This window comes from Macrotis lagotis, chromosome 5 (genome assembly GCF_037893015.1).
Source record: "Macrotis lagotis isolate mMagLag1 chromosome 5, bilby.v1.9.chrom.fasta, whole genome shotgun sequence".
Lineage (NCBI taxonomy): Eukaryota > Metazoa > Chordata > Mammalia > Peramelemorphia > Peramelidae > Macrotis > Macrotis lagotis.
The window spans coordinates 208,273,819-208,297,728 of record NC_133662.1 but is presented as its reverse complement, the minus strand read 5'-3'; the positions used below and the strand labels follow the sequence as shown (position 1 = coordinate 208,297,728).

General features: G+C 32.9%; 1 pseudogene; it reads right to left on the bottom strand.

The window, feature by feature from the left end:
• Window positions 1-235: 235 nt before the first annotated feature.
• LOC141489465 (cell cycle checkpoint protein RAD17 pseudogene) lies at window positions 236-5,400 on the bottom strand (annotated as a pseudogene).
• Between the last annotated feature and the right edge of the window lie 18,510 nt (window positions 5,401-23,910).

Here is a 23,910-nt window from a genome sequence, read left to right as displayed (position 1 = left end):
AGGTATAACTGCCTTTTTCCAAAAATTTAATAACTTTTCCATAAGAATACTTGTCTGTCTTTTGATTGTTTTATCATTACTCCTTTAACTATACTATGCACAATTTGCAAGAATACACCATACATAAGGACTTTTAACATTGCAATAATCACAGAATAAAATTAAAATGAATACAAAAACATCTGACCAGGTATATTATTTGGCTAAATTTCATCACTGTCAAATTCCTCTATTGTCATCTCTCCTTCCATGAAGAGGAGTCTGTGACTGGTTTTCCATTAATCTGACTTGAAAGAAAAAATAAGGATATTTCCTCATCAGTCTCTAAAATGTTTTGATTTTTGTACATGTGCATAGATATCTTTGTAGGTTGTGCTTCATCAAATTAGCTTCATCATAACTGGTTGACTCTATCATTCCAGAATCCTTATCAGACAGAACTTCTATTTTCAGTCTTCCAAAAAAGTCTCATCAGAGGATGTCTTCCAACATCATAAATAACAGCAATTTGAATTTGAATTCTCATTGGATTAGTTACCAGAGGTATGGTAACAACTATGTTTGAGGTCATAAAAGAAGTAAGCAGAATCTGCAAAAAAAAAAAAAAAGTATCTTAGCTTCCAGGTAATTTTTTGTTTCTTTTTAATTTAGCAAAATCCTATGAAATTTGTGCATGGGTCAAAAACTTGCTCCTCCTCTATGGCAATAATCAAAATGTCTTCCTTGGTTAGAACGATGACTTCTCTTATAGATACAGATGAACTAAACTCCCTGAATGCAGTACGTTCTTGAATTCTGGTCACCACAAGAAGGTATCAGCAGTACTTGTTGACGTTTACAGGATCCTCTATTTCATTGTAGAAATCTACATAGTTTTTGATGAAGTTCTAAGTTAAATAATTCTCTAGGCTTATGTGACTTTTCTACAATTTCCACAGTAATGTTTACCTGCCAACTCTGACAAAGAAGAGGTAATCAAGGAAATTCCAATTCCATTAGAGTTATCCATTTACAATATATTATCTGAAAAGAATGAGAGAGCATCTTTGCCATCAATTATTTCGACTTCTTGGTTTTCTAAAATGCCATCAAGTATCTTTCTCTGATTTGCTCTCAACAACAAAAAAGTAATTTTAATGAAGACATTCTTTTTTTCCTTGACTAAAAATTGGTCTTTCTTGAGTTATCATTAAAAGAAGAGCATGGTGATTATTTCTTGCATTTTTATCACTAGACTATCCTTTATGAAATCACGCTAAAAATGATCTGTTAGGGAAAACAAATTTTTTCTCCACCCATATTTAACTTCTAGTGTTTCTATCCTACTAAAAAGTTCCATCATTATTGTTGGTGCCATAAGGTTGAAACTAATGTTTAAATATAGAGCACTCTTCTTGAATTTCCTTGAGGAACAGTAATCTCTGAATTTCAGTAAGTCTCCACAGAGAATATCAGAGATTATAAATACAAGAGGACATCACAAATCTGGACATCTCAGATGCACAAATCTCCATAGTATTTCATGTAAAGTAATTGGATTTTGATAAAATTGATTAGGAATCCTCAACCAAAATAATCGTCTTACATGTTCAATCATCAAGCATCTTTAGTTTGTTATATTTGGTCTCAACAGAAACTCTTGAAAAATTGTCATCTCAGACTGACTAGGAACCATGTGGAAATTTCATTCATGATTAAACCCATCATTCATATCATGTTTCCTGGAGTCTTAAAAACACAGGATTAATTCGTGCCTACACTTCAATACTGGGATTCTTAACTAGTATTTGACATATACAGTCACAAGTTTTTATACAGTTGCTGTTTTTCCACATTTACGAGGACCTGTGATTATTAGCATAGATCCACCCAATTTTGGTTGCTCAAAAGCACTAGCTTTTTTTTTAATCAAGTTTCATGTTCTTAAGGTTACTTATTATGCACAGCAAGAATTTCTGGTTTGCATTTATCTATGCATGGTTCATTTTCAGACAATTTTCCTTTAAATTTGCTTCAGCACTGCTCTGTTTTGAGGAAGATGATTTTCCCTTTTTTTCTAGCTAGAAAATTGTTATGTTCTACTGTGGAAGACAGAACTTTTCTTTTTTAATGAAAATTATTTACTATCAGAAATTCAGTTGTAAGAGCAGAAGAGATGTCTATGTTCCCAACAGAATCACTAAATGAAGACCCTACCCAGTTGGTGCACTTTGTGGAAGTTACCTTTTTTCCTAAAAGAAAATTTTGACATTATAAACCTTGCTAGTTCCCATCTTTAGTACAGGGCCTGTTGTACATTCAAGTATAAATCACCTGCAGGCAGGGAGCACTGACACCTGCAATATCACCCCTTCCTTGGGGGAAGTGGTGGCAACAGTCAACAAGTCCAGAGGCAGCAAGGAAGAAGCACTCAGGAGACAAACTTCTCTCATTATATCTTTTTTTTTTGCAAGGTAATGGGGTTAAGTGGCTTGCCCAAGGCCACACAGTTAGGTAAATCTTTTGTTTTAAATTAGAGATTTTATTTATTGTGAGTTTTATAATTCCCCCACAATCTTATATCCCTCCCCCACCCCCCCCACAGAACGCAATTTGTCAGTCTTTACATTGTTTCCATGTTGTACATTGATCAAAATTGAGTGTGATGAGAGAGAAATCATATCCTTAAGGAAGAAACATAAATTATAAGAGATAACAAGATCAGACAATAAGATATCAGTTTTTTTTCTAAATTAAAGGGAATATAGTCCTTGAACTTTGATCCAACTCCACAGTTCTTAATCTGGATATAGGTGGTAATTCTCCATTGAGGAAGCCCCAAATTGTCCCTGGTTGTTGCACTGATGAAATGAACAAGTCCATCAAGGTTGATCATCACCCCCATCACCCCTATGTTGCTGTTAGGGTGTACAGCATTTTTTTGGTTCTGCACTCAGCATCAGTTCATGCAAATCCCTCCAGGCTTCCCTAAATTCAATTGCTCCTGGTTTCTAATAGAACAATAGTGTTCCATGACTTATGCATACCACAGTTTGCTAAGCCATTCTCCAATTGAAGGACATTTACTTGATTTCTGATTCCTTGCCACAACAAACAGGGCTGCAATGAATATTTTTGTACAAGTGATGTTTTTATCCTTTTCCATCATCTCTTCAGAGTATAGACCCAGTAGTGGTATTGCTTGATGAGTGGGTATGCACATTTTTGTTGCCCTTTGGGCATAGTTTCAAATTTATCTCCAGAAAAGTTGGATGAGTTCACAGCTCCACCAACAATATAATAGTGTCCAAGATTTCCTACAACCCTTCCAAGAATGATCATTATCATTTATGGTCATATTGGCCAGTCTGAAAGGTATGAGGTGGTACATCAGGGAAGCTTTAATTTTCATTTCTCTAATAAGTAATGATTTAGAGCAATTTTTTCATATGACTATGGTCTGCTTTGATCTCCTCATCTGTAAATTGCCTATGCATATACTTTGACCATTTGTCAACTGGGGAATGGCTTTTTAAAAAATATGACTCAGCTCTGTGTATATTTTAGAAATTAGTCCTTTGTCAGAAACATTAGTTGTAAAGATTGTTTCAGTTACTACATTTCTTTTGATCTTGATTAGAGTGGTTTATCTGTGCAAAAGCTTTTTAATTTAATGTAAGCGAAATCATCTAGTTGGTTTTTGGTGATGTTCTCCATCTCTTCTTTGATCATAAACTTCTTCCTTTCCCATAGATCTGGCAGGTAAACTAGTCCTCGATCTTCTAATTTACTTATAGCATTGTTTTTATGTCTATATTCTGTATCAGTTTGGATCTTATCTTGGTAGAGTGTGAGGTGTTGGTCTAATCCAAGTTTCTTCAATACTAACTGCAAATTTTACCAGCAGTTTTTATCAAAGATAAAGTTTTTATCCCAATAGCTGGACTCTTCGGGTTTATCAAAAAGCAGATTACTGTAATTGTTTCCTGCTATTGCACCTAGGCTATTCCATTGGTCCACCACTCTAATTCTTAGCCAATACAAGACAGTTTTGATGACTGATGCTTTATAATATAATTTTAGATGTGGTAGGGTTAAAACCCCTTCTTTTCCACTTTTTTTCATCAAATTCCTGGAAATTCTTGAGTTTTATTTCTCCATATGAATTTACTTACCACCTTTTCTAACTCATTAGAGTAACTTTTTGGAATTTTGATTGGGATGGCACTAAACAGGTTAGTTTAGTTTTGGTAGAATTGTCAATTTTTATTATATTAGCTCTACCTAACCATGAGCAGTTGATATTTTCCAAGTTATTTAAATCTGATTTAATTTGTGTGGGAAGTGTTTTTATAATTGTTTTCAAAAAATTTCTTAGTCTTCCTTGGCAAATAGACTCCCAGGTGTTTTATATTGTCTGAGGTTACTTTAAATGGGATTTCTCTTTCTAGCTCTTCTTGCTGTATTGTGCTAGTCATACAGCAAAATTGAGCATCTATGAGCATTTATCTTATATCCTGCAACTTTGCTTAAATTGCTAATTGTTTCCAGTAGTTTTTTGGATCATTATATCTTAAATAACTAATTCTGTAAGAGCAAAAAGTCAAAGGAACATGAGATCCTGCTGCTTTTTGATGAAAGGAAAATTGGAGAGAAGACTTACTTTAACCTCCATAAGATCATATTTTCCCCCATTTATTGGTGAGTGGGAGGGTGAGAGCAAGTTATTAAGTATGTTCATTCTTTTTCATTTTTGGAAATAAGTAATTTTTAGTGATCTATTAGGATATACTATCTAGTGTGTTTCAATGGAATATGATTATATGAAATACCATTTCTACCAATCTAAACTTGACTTTAAGTTTGGAAAGGGGATGATTTATCTTGTCTCTAGACCAACAGGGCAAATGTTATAAACAAATAAATGTTATATATAACATTTTGATTATATAGGTTAAGAAAATATACTGGAGAATTGATAATGAAGAATAGAGGCCTACCAAAATTTAAGTTGCTCATTTGGGCTACTCAGGTATATGGCTATTACATTTTATCTGGGGTTGAGATATAAAGTTACAGTTACTATTTCTCAGTTTTAGTTTCTTTGTTTTGTCCTTTGCAATGGGACCAGGAGATCATAAAATTTTTTTGCACACCCTGAAAGGGTCATTGCATGTCACATTGTGGTCTTTATGGAAGAGTTCTGTTTTTCAGATTTAGTTTGAGTGGCAATAAATGTAATTTGAAGAGTTGAGATCATGTAGCATTGAGTCAGAGAAGATCCGACCTGGCCATAGATAAGAAGTGTAGTCCATACTAAGACCATGAGCCTCTCTGCAACAAAGACACACCTTTTGGAGAATACAGTCCTGGAGTTGGGGATGGGGAGGAGGTTTCATGGAAAAAGTATAAACTTTTCATGAGTTTTTCCTTCTTTTATGACTATGATTCCGTTTTGTTATCTGCCATTTATTTCTCTATATTTTTTTTAGACTTTTGCAAGGCAAATGGGGTAAGTGACTTGCCCAAAGCCATACAGCTAGGTAGTTATTAAGTGTCTGAGGCTGGATTTGAACTCAGGTACTCCTGACTCCAGGGCTGGTGCTCTATCCACTACACTATGTAGCCACCCCAATTTCTCCATATTTTTTATTCTTTTTTCCAACTTGAAATATCTAAGCCTTAAATAAGAATGAATTTTGTTCTCTACATTGAAAAAATAAAGAAAAATTAATAGGACTAACTGTATGGATATTGCATTTTAGTACACCAGAGAAAGTAACTTCATATTTTCTGACTCAGGGATAACTCTAATAGAAACAATACATTCTCTTCCATCTACATATCATGTATTCAAAAGGAAGGTAATACAATAAAAAACCAGACAGATAAATAGATGAATAGTTATAAAACATCTGTAAACACAATGTACATGCACATACATACTTACACATATGCTTATAGAAACATGAGTGTATACACATACACTCTTCACATATGTGAATTCATACACATAAACACTCATGTGAATATGCATGCTTTCAAACATGTTTATTTTACATATATAAATATATTTATATGCAAGTCCAAAATAACTTGAAATATATTGTAAATATGATATAATATATCACAATATACATGATAAAGTATATAACTAATATATTACATGAAATGATATAACAATAATTTGTAACATTATAGCAACACAAGATACCAATCCAACGTAAAATAAAATATTGCATTTTCTACAAATAGCATTGTATTTTTATAACATATATATTAAATGTAAATATGAATGTAAACTAAATTCACATACATACATCACAAAAATATGCACACATGTTTCTCTAGCTATTAAGACTTAATGGTTTAAAACTGCACTGAGTTTTGGAACATCCTACCTATATTATTCACATACTTATTTGCCTTCTATCTACCTATTAGAATTGAAAGCAAGTACTGTTTCTTCCTCCTCTTTTTATTCCAAGTGCTAAATATATTGCATAGCACTTACAAAGAGTTTAGTAAATCCTTATTGAGTAAATAACAGACATGGTCATCTCCCTATTTCAAGATCATACTGCTTCTAACTTGGTTTGCTGCAAGAATTTCAAAGATGTGTCAGTGTGTGTGTGTGTGTGTGTGTGTGTGTTGTGTGTGTGCGTGTGTGTGTGTGTGTGTGTTTGTGTGTGTGTGTGTGTGTGTGTGTGTGTGTGAGAGAGAGAGAGAGAGAGAGAGAGAGAGAGAGAGAGAGAATTTTAATCAGACATGTCAATAGTTTACTCTGAAGATTCCAGGCTTTTAATACTGCTGCTAGGAGCAAATACAAACTCCTGTTTAACTTTTAAAGCCAAATCTATCCCTAATATGATTTCAATATACTTTCCAGACAGAGTATTTTCCCATCCATACTCAAAGATCTAGTGAAACTGGCTATGTTCCCATCTTGTACATCATATTATATCACCATCTCTATGCCTTTGCCTTAGCTTTCTCCTATGCAAAAAATGTATCCCCACTTTTAACTTTACTTCTTAGAATCCCAAGCTTCTTTGAAAACTATTCAAATGCCACATCACAAATGAAATCTTTCCTGATCACTAAATTTCCTAGTATTTTATAGACAAAGTGATTTAGTATCTCTTGTCCAATACCTTATGTTTGCTCATAGTGTCTCCTGTAACAGAAGATCAATCAATCTATAAACATTGGTTCAAGGTGACTAAGCAACTTGTTCAATGTCAAATAACTATATTTAGTATCTAGATTCAAAGTCAATATTCTCTTTTTTAAAAAAAATGCTTCTTGTCAAATTTAAATATTGAGAGATTTATTGATAATTATTTAATTCATAAAAAAGATACTAATTTAAATACACATTTTGCTATTTTGCCCCAATTGGTCATTTTCTCCTAATGGAATCTCCTTAACATACACATATCATTGTGCTTCTTCTTTTTGATTGCCATTTTGACCATCTTTTCAATAAATACAATAAAAAGAAAACACACAAGTATTTCGTGTGTGTGTACAGATCACAAAATTTTTGTTTTTATTTCAAAAGGGAATAATATTTCAGGAAAAGACCTTTTCATGGATAATTTCATTTTTGTCATTTATGTTTATAAAACCTCTTTGACAAGGGGGAACTTCTTTTTGGTCCTATAAATCACTATGATTCTGTTTTTTTTAATTGAGGACCAATATGATTCCTATTCACAATTCTCATCTTTTTACTTTTTCTCAATTTTTTTGTTTCCATAACTTTTTTCCAAGTACCATACATGAAAATTTTACTTCATTTACATTGTCTGTGACTCTAGTTGTTCCAAAGATTTGACAAAAATCTACAGATTTTGCTTGTTTATCATTTTATGCTTTATATTGCTTTGATTTTCTGCCTGTTTTTGTAGTGTACTTTATAGTCCAATTCCTCAGAGATGTTTTGACCCTTAGCCCCCCACCCCACCCCCCACCTCAAAACAGTATCATTTTCTCCTATATGAAGGGACATTTAAAAATATAGTTTGGGGGCGGCTAGGTTGTTCAGTGAATAGAGCACCGGCCCTGGAGTCAGGAGTACCTGACTTCAAATCCAGCCTCAGACACTTAATAATTATTACCTAGGTGTGTGGCCTTGGGCAAGCCACTTAACCCCATTGCCTTGCAAAAAAACCCAAAGAAAAAAATATACTTTGTATCCCTTTCATGGTTAATTAATTCATAATTAAACCCAAAGTACATTGAATCTTTTAATTACACATCTGAAGATTCCCCTATAATATGACTAAAGGTGTCTTTAAACATTAGAAAAATGCCTTGCCTCTTGAAGATACATGTTTTCTTTTAAGTTCAAAATACATTAATATTCTGTTGGAATTGAGGAGAAAGGACTTCTAACATTATTTAAATAACTCTTAATATTCCACTGTCACTTCTGGAACAGACTTTACAAAGTTTAAATATAACTAATAGTATTTTCTTAGACTCTACTTCCAACAAAGCAGCTTTATTAAAATCTTCCATATACTTTTCTCAGAACTCTCCACATATTAGCTTGACCTTCACTGACCTACTCTGATCTAACTGGGTCACCTGCACTCTTCTTCAATTCTAATTCAATTTAGCTCCTTGCTTCTTTTTGCATTCATCCCTTCTCTCACTCCTGGCCCTTTCCTTCTGGGAAAATTCCTTCCCCTCCTCTATTGAAACAAATCCTTCTGTACAATGACCTCAGCCTTTCAAGTTGGGCTCAAATCCTGTTAAACTTGGTGTAACTGGCAGTAAATTATTCTTCTTTTCTCAAGTTTTATAATTTCCTCTACAAAGAAATGATCTAATGGAAGTAGGTGATCAATTGCATATTATGTTTTACTGTCAAACTATTACTTAACATTTACGAAGAATTTACATTGAGTAAAATAATTCACAGAATTTTTGTTCAAGATTTCCTGACATATGCTGAAAGGGTTACATTTTCCTAAAACAATAATATCAGAAATAATAAAGTATAGAAACATATGCAAGTATAGACAATTGAATATATATGAAACATTTTATATGCATACTGATACTCTATAAATATGTATAGGTGTACTGGTGGAACCTTAGATAAAATGAAGACTTGTAGTCATGTTGATTCTTCTTTCTGAGGTCAAATATTGCCTCAGACACTAACTGACTGTTCCAAACAAATAACAGAACCATAATATTCTAAGTCAGATGAATTGATTAATAAATATTTAAATGCATTGTTATTTTAAAGAATTAAGATTTTCTGCTTCATAACAATCACATTAATGTTCAATCAAAACTGATATTACATCATTTAATTAAGCCTTCTTGTTCACATTAAAAAGTAAGTCTTGGGTTCTTCTTTAGAGGATTTTCTCATATATGTTCTTAAATTTTATTTGTATATAATCATATTTATAACATTACAGATTATCAAGTACTTGAGTTGCTTGCCAGCCTGTTTGAGTGGCATTTACTGTTTATATTTGACTAGTTAATATGTGGTTGCATGGCAAAGGTCTGCCAGGGTTTGCTCATGCTTAGTTATTTTTCAGTCTTGCCCAGCTCTCTGTGACCCCTTTTAGGATTTTAGTGGCAAAGATGTTAGAGTGGTTTGCCATTTTCTTCTGCAGATCATTTTTACATATGGGGAAACTGAGCTAAATAGTGATTTGTTTTTGCCCAGGGTCAAACATGTCATAAGTGTATAAGAACAAATTTGAACTCTTCCTGACTCCAGGTCTAACGCTATATCCAATGTGCTTCCCAATTGCCCTTTGCCAGGATATGCTGGACTATATAAAGGCATGTAAATGGTGCAGTAAATAGATCACTGAGTCTGAAATCTGCAAGATTCTTCTTCATGAGTTCAAATTAGCCTTCAATACTTACTAGTTGTAACACTGGTCAAGTCATTTATGTTTGTCTCAGTTTTCTCATCTGTAAAATGAACTGGAGAAGCAATGGAAATCTGACTCTGTTAGAGAAATGGCTTTCTTGTGGGGAAAAATGATCCAAGATTTCTCTGATTCTCTGATTCTCCTCCTATTAAATATGATGCTTCTTCCTAGAGATGGCATAAATTCAGAGGGTCACAAATTCACTCCAGACTCCTTCAACCTTCAGATATTCAGGAAAGAACTGAATATGTAAAAGGACAATGATGATGAATATAAATTCAACCCTAAAAAAAATAGAAGTTACCCAGGTCTGGATTTCCCTTAGTAAAGTCAGAAAATGCACTTTTACAGTAGGAATAAACAATCATTGCAGCATAAAAGAAGCTAGAATTTATTTTACCTGAACTGGTAATTTTTAGGAAAAACTATCATAACTTTAAAACTAAGTTGTTTTACACTGAATTTAACAATTTTTCTTGGGGCTACATTTGTGGACTTCTGCACTGTAGTGTCTATATGGAATGAAGGACTGAGAATTTAAAACTTCTTTCAAATATTTTGAATGTTTTAATAACATAAGAGAAAAATTTCCTTTCCTTTATTCCCTTTATTTTTGATATGCATATTTATTAGAACATTTTATTTCTGATAAAAATTTCCAGGTATATAAAATACTTGTTATTTTAGTTCCTTTGATTTTGAATTAGGAATTCCTCCAAATAACCAATATGTAACTTTAGTACTTTATCCTCAATAAGTAGAAAATTCTGCTTTGATGATGGAATTTCTGTATATAGTATAGCGGTTGTAATTTCCTTATTTTCACATTAACTAATGTTAAAAGGCTAAAAGTTAAAAGATCCTTGTGTCCATACAGATGTTTGGATATAGACTATAATTAATTCTTCCCAAATTTAGATAACTCAATAAATAAAGGCCAGGCAGAAACTAACAACTGTTATGATTAAACTCAGGTCTCCTTTCAGAAAAACCTTGATCACATGATGGATAAATCTATTTTATGGAAAGTAGAAATCTATTTTCAATAAGGGGGAGAAGGAAGGCTTCTTATGCCCATTTACTCAAAGGGGCATCCAAACAACAGATCAAGGTATTGTTTCATTTTTGTGTTTGTTTTTTTAAAAATACCAAGTAATTGAATATTGAAACATGGGGAAACAATTGCAAATAAATCACCTGGCAAATGAATTCGAGAAACTTGCCAGTTCATAGATATTTTAAATTCTATCTCAGTCTTGAAATACTGAAAAATTAATTTATAATTTATTTTCTTTGATTTGACATACATCTGTAATTTGCCCAGTCAAGTTGATTAATATACATTATTCACTTTCATTAATATAACTTATGTTTCACAGCACATCCACAGGAATAATGTGTGTCTTTAGTATTAACAAGTTTGTGTGTGTTTGTGTGTGTGTGTGTGTATGCTTTATCTTCCATAAAACTGATGATCTGTATGTTTTAACTGGTAAAATTTAAAAATTAAGTTAATCTCTAATGTAAGATCAATCACCACAGAAGTCTGCCCTCTGTCTTACTTCCCTTTCAGTTTCTCAAAATGGGGAGAACTTCTTTAAATCCTGAGAAACTCATAGGCAGCTTAATCTTTTCTATATGTTCTATTTTATTAAACCCCAAGATTTCATTCTGCTATCAAATTTATCACTTTGCCTCTTGCTTTAATAGAAGTCTTTTGGTCCTTTAGCTTGAGAGAGCATCATTCATATACATGGAAATATATATATGTCTGTGTGTGTGTTACTTATAAATATGATTTTAACAAAGGAAGAATCATATATTTCAACATTACAAAGCACCTTTCTGGACTGCTTCGAAGTTTCTTTGTGCAAGATTCTTGTTAAGTATATCTGGCAAATACTATTCTTATTTTCCAGATGAGGAAATTGTGGTTCAAAGAGTTTGCATGACTTACTGAAATTTATCTATATAGTAAATATTAAAAATAAAATTTAACCTACACTGTAAGATTAAAGGATCATAGATTTTGAACCAGAATGAACCTTCATTTTACTGGTGAGAAGAGTGATGCTCAGAAAGGTTAAATTCAAAGTCATGTTTAATGATAAAATAAGGATGAATTCAGGTCCTCTGAATGCAAATCAAAGCTCTTAGCTATTCCTCTAATGCTGTCGTATAATAAGGATAAACCCAAGTTACAAGTCTTCTAATGTACTTAAAAGTAGAATGAAAATAAAAAGATCATACTTCTTAAATTGAGAGGGACTCTAAGGATGCCTATCCAACCCTTTCATTTTTTGTTCACTCTCAGGAAGATAAAATTTGTCAACTCTAATACACACATGTGTGAACAACACACAAAAACAGACATTTATATGAAAACATGTTCACATATCTCAAACACTTTTACACTCATATAAATGTGTATATAAATTTATTTATACACAGATATATAGACAGATCTACATGGGCATATAATACATGGCATAAATATGTATGAATGCAAAACTATTCAGTACATATATATGAGTATATACATATGCACACATATATGTTATTGTGTAAAATATACACAATGCACATGTGTGCACACATAAAAGCACACGTAGACCAAGTTCTGGTTGAATTGAATCATTGCTCCATTCTTGATTCCATATGGATAATGGGTCTTATTGTAATTCTTCACTGTAATCAGTTATGCCATCACCTTTGTAAAACTTATCATCTAAAAGTTTAGTAACTGTATAAAAGGAGTAAATGAGATTAGTTAGCAAGGAAGTAGGATGGAGAATAGATTGAGAAGAGCTTCAATTTGAACCAGGAAGCCTAATCAGTTAACTATGCCTTTTAGAACAATTTGTTAAGATCCTTTCATGTAACAGGCACTGTATTAAATCGTAAGGATATAAAATGAAACAAAAAAAACTATACTGCCCTTGAGGAGCTTACCATCTAATAAATAAATAAAAATGTACATTTGTATATATACTTACATATTTACACATTTATATGGACATGCATATACATGTTTGTGACAGTATATATCTTTCACTCATAAATTTCATTCTAATTAAACTTATTTATGATAATAAGGTTATGTTTGACTCTTGGCATTAGTGCATTTTATCTTTCCTGTTTCCTGTGGTTCTTTATATACAGGTCTTTGAGTTTATGGGTTTTATTACTCAGATGTGAATTTTAACTCACCTCAAAAAAATCTTTTGATCACATTTCTTCTTCTACTCTTATTCACTTTTGCTATATCACTAGAAACTTTGTATTTCAATATTTTAAATCGTGGTGAAGAAATCCAACTCCCATTCTTTAACTTCATCTTTAACTTTTTTCCCTATATCCATTTTACTGATAGATAGAAGTGATGAAATAAGGCCCCCTTTTCTTCAATTCCTTCTTCATTATTTCATAATCTTTGGAAATAATATATAGATTTAGTTAGAAATATTGTTATCATGGATCACAAAAAGGGAATAATACTTGAATTTTAACTTATTTTAGAAAATCCTTTGTCTTATAATTGATATTCAGAAAAGACAGCCAGCCTCTCTGTTGTCATCTACTTGACAGATACACAATTAGGTACCTATTAGAAGGGAGCAACCAAAGACATGCACTTTTCCCTGGTTCAGGTTAACCTTATAGGATAATCTCTCTACTGATAGAATTTGATGTCTCACTTATTCAAGGTTAGAAACCTACTTTTATCTCAGAATATCTAGCTTCTTCAATTTTAGGGGGGGGAATACCTGAATTTCTGATGTTCTAAAATTTTTTATTAGTACTTATTTTTACTCCAAATCACTTGTCTACATTTCATCCCTGAGTAAAAGAAAGAATGATCTTTTCCCACTTCATATCTTAATATGTATTTTAGCTTCAAGCTTATTTTCTATGTCCCTTCCATTTCTAACCTTGAACTTTTCCATTCTCTCTTCCAGAACAGAAACTAGACTATACATTGGTCAAATGTTAATAGTCACTTTACCATTGTAGAATTACATAAATTAAATAAGTAATTCATCATCATCATCATTTTTCCTATTTTTATACTCTAATATTAGATGTCTTAAAATGATTTTATTCCCTCTTTTTCATAAGACTGATACGTTAAGAATGGCTTCAGCAAGTTTTTTTCTTTTTTAAAACCATTTTAGTATTTTATGTTTGCCTAGTTATTTGCAAAAATAATTTCAACATTCATTTTGAAACTTGGAGTTCCAAATTCTCTCACTTCCTCCATTTCTACCCACACCCTAGTGAAAAGACAACAATTTGACATTGTTTATTCATTTGTAACCATTCACAGTTTTACCATAATAGAAATTTTGTGAAAGAAAAAATAGATCTTCCCAAAAGTAAACCTTAAAAATAAATTTAAAAAAGTATATTTCAATCTGTATTCAGGAAACATCAGTTCTTTCTCTAGGAATGGACATTATTTTTTGTCATAAGACCTTCTGGGTTGTCTTGGGGTCATATTTTGCTGAGAACAGTTGAGTTATTCACAATTGATCATCTGATATTTCATTTACTTTCAATACCATACATTTCACTTTGCATGTGGAAGTCTTTCTAGGCTTTTCTGAGAGCTACTTGCTCTTCCTTTCTTATGGCAGAAAATTATTCCAATATTATTGCATAACATCATTTGATCAGCCAATTTCAATTGATGAGAATCCCCTAAATTTCCTAGTCTTTGGCACCAGAAAGAGCTTTTATAACTATTTATGCACATGTGAGCCCTTTTCTTTTTTTAAATCAATTTTGGGATATCACCCTAGTTGTGTTATTACCAACTTAAAGGGAATATATGGAATAGTCCTTTCAACAAAATTCCAAATTGTTCGACAGAATGGTTGAATCAATTCACAGATTCTCCAACAGTACAGTACTACCTCATTTTTTCCCAAATCTTCTCCAACTTCATCAAATTCCTTTTCTATCCTATTAAGCCATCTAATGAGTATGAAGTGGCACCTCAAAATTGTTTTTTTTTATTTGTATTTCTCCAATCTGTACTGTCCTAAATATTTTCATATGACTCCTTTATAAGTTTGAGAAATGAGTACTTTATCAGAAAAACTTCAATTTTTTCACATTTTTCCCTCTCCTTCTCAAACGTATTTTGCTTCTTACTATACCCTCTCCAATCTGCCCTCTCTTCTTTCATGCCATTGCCTTCTCTTTTCCCTTACCCCTTCCACTTTCCCATAGGATAAAATAAATTTCTACGCCCAATTGAGTATGCAATGTCATTTCTCTTTGAGCCAGTTCTGAAGACACTAAAGTTCATTAACTTCTCATCTTATTTCCCCCTTTTCCTCTCCATTACAAAAGTATACATATATATATATATATATATGTCTGTGTGTGTGTTTGTGTGTGTGTGTGTGTGTGTGTGTGTGTGTGATATGTCTATTTTGTCAAACTTCTAAATTGTTTTTACCTGGAAAATCATTTCACCCTACTTCGTTTTGGGTACTGCTGTTTCAGAATTTATTTTAGCACATCATTTAATGGTCTTAGGAGGAGTGGGGAGAGGTCAAGCAAGCTCCTGCCTTTTCTTTCCTTAGTTCTTTCTTCCTTCTGGGGTCTTTCTCCTGAGACTGTCTTCTGATTCATATTATTTACATTTTATTCAAGCTTATAATGGCCTTTAAATTCTACAATTGTTTTCTTTTTTCTAAATCTGATTATATTCTCATGATTTCTTCCATTTCTGCATCCTGGTCTTATCTTTCAAAATTTTGAAGATAAATTCATGGCCTGGGAAATTTTACATGTAATATCACAGCAGGAAAAAAATCCTCTGAGATCATCTTGTCCAATATCATCATTTTACAGTTGATGAAAATGAAGCCTAAGTGAACTGTATCTAAAATAACAATGCTACTCAGTATTAGGCCAGGATCTTAAACCCATATAAAGTTATATAATTGTAAGGCCACAATCTATTCCCTTGAAACACCTCCTTTAACAAAGAAATAATATTCAATACATTTGGAGAAAATGAAGAATTATTATTATTATTATATGGAGCTTTTAGTGGCAGAAGTTCATCAAGAATATACATATACATATGTATATGTCTGTATTTTCCTAAAGACTGAGTGTCTTTTCTCTCTGATATCAATTTCATTATGGCATGCATGCCCAGGTTCTGTATAGTGGATGATGATCTCTAGATTTCCCAGTCACCTATGGATTTTAACAAGGATGTGTCCTTCCTCCTATACTTTTTAGCATGATGTTTGCAGCCATGTTATCAAATGTCTTCATTCAATGAAGATGAACAAGGCTTCAAGGTCAGCTACCACACTGGTAGTAAATTTTTCTACTTTAAAAGGCTACAAGCCAAGATCAAAGTGGAGCCAGTGTTGGTGCAGGCTCTTATGTTAGCAGATTATTGTGCAGTCAATGCAGCTTCTGATGCCGAGATGCAAGAAAGTATGGATTGATTCTCTGCTTTTTGTGTTCATTTTGGTCTAACAATTAACACCAAGAAAATCCATGTGCTCCATCAGCCAGCACCCACCATCCAAATGTCGGACCATCAATCACAGCAAATGGAGAAGTTTTGAGGACTGTGGACAATTTCATTTACCTTGGCAGTGTTCTTCACAGGGAGGTACGCATTGACAATGAGGTTGACACATATATTGCCAGAGCTAGTATTTGGGAGACTCCAAAAGTGTGGGAGAGAAGAGATATCAGACTAACTACGAAACTGAAAGTCTATAGAGCCATTGTGCTGACCTCATTGGTGTAAACCTGTGAAACCTTAAATAGTCTACCAGTACCGTGTCAGGAAACTGAATCACTTCCATTTAAATTGGCTTAGGAAGATTCTGAAGATCACCTGGATGAAGATCCCAGACACTGAGGCCCTTTCTAGAGTTAAACTGCCTGACTCTCCAATATTACTACAGAGAGTGCAATTACAATGGGCTGGGCATGTTGCCAAAAACTATTTTATGGAGAACTCCCACAGGGCAAGCACTCACAAGGAGGTCAGAAGAAGTAAGACTCAGATACCCTGAAGGTCTCATTGAATAACTTTAGAATTAACTGTACAGCATGGGAGACACTGGCACAGGACCACCCAACATGGAGTGCCCTCATCAGAGAGGGGGTTATGTTCTATGAGGAAGGCAGAATTGAAGCAACTCCAAGAAAATGTGCCATATGTAAGTTAAGAGTATCCACCCAGGTGTTCACATGGAATATTTATGCCCAAATTGTGGTAGAGCATTCTGAGCTCATATTAGTCTGATCAGCCACAGTAGGACATGCTGTAATTTGACTCAAAAATAGTGATGTCACTTTGATCTTCTTAATTAATGAAGGACATGAAACAAGGAATGTTTGGTTGGTATATAAAGATTTCATCATCCAAGAGACATGGCCCTAAGAATATTATTGTATATTATATTTAATGACTTGGGGCAGTAAATTTAATTAATGCCAATATTAAAAATGACTTTTTGGTAATAAAAATATAGCTCATATTTCTTTCTTATTTTAAGCATTATGAAACTTAATATCTATATTTTATAGCTATGCAAACTTAATCACCTATTTTATTCTTCAAAAAATTAATAGGGAAATGAAAATAGAATTTAGCATGCTTCTATTTCTTTCCTTGGATCACTGAATCCTTAGATTTAGAATTGTAAGGAATTTTGTAGCCTCTCTACTTCAAATAATCTCACTTTACTTATGGAGAAAGTAGGGTAAAGATGGGACATAAGATCATGGAAGTACTCAACAAAAAGTTCTGTTTTTACTACAATACTTAAAGACTTGGGGTGGCTAGGTGGCATAGTGGGGGCAGCTAGGTGGCATAGTGGATAAAGCAGTGGCCTTGGAGTCAGGAGTACTTGGGTTCAAATCCGGTCTCAGACACTTAATAATTACCTAGCTGTGTGGCCTTGGGCAAGCCACTTAACCCCATTTGCCTTGCAAAAACCTAAAAAAAAAATACTTAAAGACTTAAAAATTCTAATAAATTAAGTAACCAATCATCACCTCAGAAGAGATAATGAAACATAACTACTAGATTTTGGTAGAGAAATCATGAATGAGGCAAACATTTTGAAGTATATGAAATATATTGTCTTATTTTATTCAACTTGTATTTATGAGGAAAGACCAACAGGTGAACAGAGACAGAAAAATAGGAGAAACAGAGAGACATAGGAAAAGGGGCATGGTAGAATAGAGTAATTTGAAAGTGCCAATGATGTCGATGTTGGAATAAAAAGAGCATGAATAAAACATTATTTTAAAAATGAATTTTTATGGTAGGAAACATTTCCATATTTAATATAGATACTGTGCTGAAATCCTATGATATTTCCTCTTTTTAAGAAAACTTTGTCTCAACTTTAAATAAACAGTAAGTGAACTTAATTGTGTTCAAGAAATAAGGAAGAATTTGGAAATTTTGAATCATTTTATTTGCCTAAATGGCAGATTTATTTTAAATGCTAAAGAGGAAACCCAAAAAATATTTCTCTAAAATAAAAGAAAAAAATGGTAAGTTTAGTAAGTTAATTTAAGATGTGTCCAATCATCATTTTATATTTTCATATAGAGTCTTGGCAAGCCCCTTTGACAATCTGACATAAAGCAATGAAACTCACTTATCTACAAGAAAAATAGACTTGGAAAATTTACTCTAACAGTCACTGACTTCTGTTTTCTTTTTGCTTTATGACCAAATTCTAATTTAGACTCTTAAAAATGATGGAATATTTCACCTTAAGCAATCCCAACTGCAGCAGACAGAGGAGATTTTTTATGACTCCTTGGCTAACTATGGCATCCATTTTCTTCATGTCTTGAACACAGATAATTTCTACTCTGTTCCCAGTATACCTTTCATTTCTCAAGGTAATGGATTTCTATTTTCTAACCTGAATTTCCTTTAATTTTACTTTCCCCTTTTCAATGGTATGTGTTCTTAGCAAAGTACAGCTAAATAAACCAAAAAATACAGTTACATTTATATAAATACTTGGAAATGTTTGGAGAGAAAAGGATAATGAAAGGGGGAGGGAGGGAGGGAGAAAGAGAAAGGGAGAGGGAGAGACAGAAAGACAGAGAGACACAGAGACAGAGAAAGAGACAGAGACAGAAATAGAATCACACAAAAATATTTTAATTATACATCTATAATATACCAGTATGGAAAAATAGTATCTTTCTGAAATATGCCAGTTAAAATTGTATTCTCTAATTGTTTTGGAATAAAGTAATTATAAACTAATATTAATTGTGGGAAAGCTTATCACACCCAGAAATGTAATGATAGTGACTGTGGAAGTAGTAGTAGTAGTAGTAGTAGTAGTAGTAGTAGTAGTAGTAGTAGTAGTAGTAGTAATAGTAGTAGTAGTAATAGTGGTGGTGGTAGTGGTAGTAGTAGTGGTAGTAGTGGTGGTAGTAGTGATAATGATTATAGTGATAGTAGTGTTGATAGTGGTAGTGATGGCAATGGTGGTTGAGGTGGTGGTGTTGATATTGGTAGTAATAGTAGGAGTAGTAGAAAAAGAAATAGTAGTAGTAGTTGTCATAATAGTGGTAGCAGAGGCATCAATAAGTTTATATTGATACTGTATTCTTCACTAGTCTCACCTATCATTTGCTCCAAAATGTTTTTGTTTCTGCATATATTTCAACATTAACTGTTGTGGTCACATGGCTGCTTTCACCCTATAAGCATACATTTATTTAATGTGAGTAATATAGCATAATCTAATTTTATTTAGCTCTTTTATTGTTCTTATTTGAGTATTAAATGCATGAAATATTAAACTAAATTTCGGTATATACTTTTGTATACATAAAATGTTCATCGGGTCAGAGAAATAGTTGTTAATTTATTTGAATCCCACCACTATGAAGCCCTAAATGAGAATCTGACTTGATATCAAGGGGAAAAAGTCCTTTTGAAAGAGCAGGAGAGGGGTGGCTAGGTGGTGTAGTGGATAGAGCTCCGGCCTTGGAGTCAGGAGTACCTGGGTTCAAATCCGATCTCAGACACTTTATAATTACTTAGCTGTGTGGCCTTGGGCAAGCCACTTAACTCCATTTGTCTTGCAAAAAAAAGATTAAAAAAAGAGCAGGAGAAAGGATTTTAGAAATTAAGTAAAAGAGAGAGAAGAAAAAAAATGAGGAAAGAAATGAAAGCAATGCAGGATAATCATAAACAATAGAGCTAACAGTTTGAAAAAGGAAGCACCAAAATTGCCTAAAGCAAAGAAATCAGTTTTTCAAAAAGATTTTATTTGTTTTGAGTTTTACAGTTTTCCCCCTAATCTTACTTCCCTCAACCAACCACCCCCACAGAAGGCCAGTGTTTGCATTGATTCCATTGGTATACATTAATACATTGAATGTGATGAGAGAGAAATCATATACCTCAGGCAGAAACAATTAAAAGAGATAGAAAAATCAGACAATGATATATCAGGTTTTTTCCTAAATTAAAGGTATTAGTCCTTGGTGTTTGATCAAATTCCTCAGTTCATTCTCTGTTTACAGATGGTATTCTCCCTCACAGACAGTGCCAAATAGTCCTTCATTGTTGCACTGATGGAATGAGCAAGTCCATCAAAGTTGATCATCACTTCCATATTTCCGTTAGGATGTACAATGTTTTTCTGGTTCTGCTCATCTCACTCAGCATCACTTTATGCAGATCCCTCCAGGCTTCCCTGAATTCCCATCCCTCCTGGTTTCTAAAAGAACAATTGTGTTCCATGACATACATATACCACAGTTTGCTAAGCCATTCTCCAATTGAAGGACATTTACTTGATTTCCAATACTTTGCCAGTGAAAACAGGGTTGCTATGAATATTTTTGTACAAGTGATGTTTTTACCATTTTTCATCATCTCTTCAGGGTATAGGCCCAGTACTGGTATTGCTGGATAAAAGAGTATGTACATTTTTCTTGCCTTTTGGACATAGTTCCAGACTGCTCTCCAGAAAGGTTGGACAAGTTCACAGCTCCACCAAAAATGAATGTAGTAATGTGCCAGATTTCCCACAACTCTTCCTACAATGATCACTGTCCTTTCTTGTCATATTGGTCAGTCTGAGAGGTGTGAGTTGGCACCTCAGAGATGCTTTAGTTGGCATTTCTCTAATAAGTAATGATTTAGAGCAATTTTTCATATGATTATGGATTGCTTTGATCTTCTCAACTGTAAATTGCCTTTGCATACCCTTTGAAAATTTGTCAACTGGGGAATGACTTTTTTTTTTAAAAATCACTCAGTTCACTGTATGTTTCAGAAATGAGTCCTTTGTTTGAAATATTAGTTGTAAAGATTGTTTCCAAATTAAGCATTTCCTTTGATCTTCCTTAAAATGCTTTTGTCTGTGCAAAAGCTTTTAAATTTATTGTAATCAAAATCATCTAGTTTGTTTTTAGTGATGTTCTCCATCTCTTCCTTAGTAATAAACTGCCTCCCTTTCCATAGATCAAACAGGTAAACTAGTCCTTGATCTTCTAGTTTGTTTAGAGTATTGTTTTTTATGTCTAAATCCTGTATCCATTTGTATCTTATCTTGGTATAGGGTGTGAGGTGTTGAAATAATCTAAATTTCTTCCATACCAACTTCCAATTTTCCCAGCAGTTTTTATCGAAAAGAGAAAGTTTTTATCCAAATAGCTGGAGTCTTTGGGTTTATCAAAAAAACAAATTGCTATAATGGTTTCCTGCTATTTCACCTAGCCTATTTCACTGGTCCACCACTCTATTTCTTTGCCAATACCAGACAGTTTTAATGACTGATGCTTTATAATATAATTTTAGATCAGGTAGAACTAAGTCACCTTTTTTGCACTCTTTTTTTCATTGAATCCCTGGAAATTCTTGACTTTTTAATTTCTCCATATGAATTTACTTCCACCTTTTCTATTCATTAAAGTAATTTTTTTGGAATTTTGATAGGTAGGGAACCAAACAGGTAGTTCAATTATGGTAGAATTTCCATTATTTATTATATTAATCCAGCCTATCCATGAGCAGTTGATATTTGCCCAGTCATTTAAATCTGATATTATTTGTATGAGAAGTGTTTTGTAATTGTTTTCAAACTTTCTGAGTCTGCTTTGGCAAATAGACTCCCAGGTATTTTATATTATCTGAGGTTACTTTGAAAGGGATTTCGCTTTCTATCTCTTCCTGCTGTTTTATATCCTGCAACTTTGCTAAAATTCCTAATTGTTTCCAGTAGTTTTTTGGATGATTTATTGGGATTCTCTAGGTAGATTACCATCATGTCATCTGCAAAGAATGAGAGTTTTGTCTCTTCATTCCCAATTCTAATTCATTCAATTTATTTTTCTTCTCTTACTGCTGAAGCTAAAATTTCTAAAATGATATTGAATAGTTCTGGTGATAATGTGCATCGTTGTTTCACCCTTGATCTTATTGGGAATGCCTCTAACCTATCTCTGTTGCATAAAATGCTTTTTGATGGTTTCAGATAGATACTGCTTATTATTCTAAGGAACAGGTCATTCATTCCTACACTCTGTAGTGTTTTTAGTAGGAATGAGTACTGTATTTTGACAACAGCTTTTTCAGCATCTATTGAAAAAATTATATAATTTCTGATATGTTTGTTGTTTATATAATAAATTATATTAACAGTTTTCCTATTATTGGACCAACCCTGCATTCCTAAGACAAATTCTACATGGTTATAATATCCTGTCCTAGTGATAAGTAGATGTATTCCTTTTGCTAAGATTTTATTTAAGATTTTTTTCATCTATATTCATCAGGGAGATAGGTCTATAATTTTCTTTCTCTGTTTTAACTCTGCCTGGTTTTGGTATCAGCACCATATGGGTGTCATAGAAAGAGTTAGGCAGAGTTCCATTTCACCTATTTTTTTCAAAGAGTTTATATAGATTAGGAGCCAATTGTTCCTTTAATGTTTGATACCATTCGCTTGTGAATCCATTTGATCCCAGAGATTTTTTTCTAAGGGAGTTCAATATTGCCTTGCTTAATTTCTTTTTTATGATAGGGTTATTTAGGTTTTTAATCTCCTCTTCATTTAATCTGGGCAATTTATATTCTTGTAAATATTCATCCATTTCACTTTGATTGTCAAATGTATTGGCACAGAGTTGGGCAAAATAATTCTGAAAGATTACCTTAATTTTCTCCTCATTGATGGTGAGTTCACCTTTTTAACTTATGATACTATCAATTTTGTTTTCTTCTTTTTTTAATCAAATTGACCAGAGGTTTTTCAATTTTATTGGTTTTTTCACAAAACCAGACCTTGGTTTTATTTATTATTTCAATAGTGTTCTAGTTTTCAATTTTATCAATTTCTCCTTTAATTTTTAAAATTTCTAATTTGGTATTTAATTGGGAGATTTTAATTTGTGCTTTCTCTATTTTTTTACTTGCTTATTTAGTTCATTGATTTTCTCTTTCTCTACTTTATTCACGTAAACAATTAAAGATGTAATATATCCCCTGACAGCTGCTTTGAATGAATCCCATAGATTTTGGTATGTTGTTTCATTAGTGTCATTAACTGAGACAAAATAATTAATTCTTTCTATAATTTTTTTATTTCATCCACTCATTTTTTAAAATGAGACTATTTGATACTTATGTAGAAATGACAGATACTCAGAATTTTCTATGACTCAGAATGATTTTCAAAACACTACCTCCTTAAAAAGGAGGACAGGGAGGAGACTGGAGGAGGGGTTTGAAAGGGGTAAATCTCATTAAACTAAGAGGTACAAAATACCGGTGGTAATAGAGGGGAAGAAGGGAAGAAGGGAGAAGATGAGAAACATCTGAATCTTCTACTCATCAGACTTAGCTTGAAGTCAACTTGGACATACTCAGTTAACTTAAAAGACATCTAACCTTTCAAGTAACAAAAGGGGAAAAGGGGAGGGCATAGAGAAAGGTCGGGGAAGGGGGGCAAAAGGGAAACTAACAAAA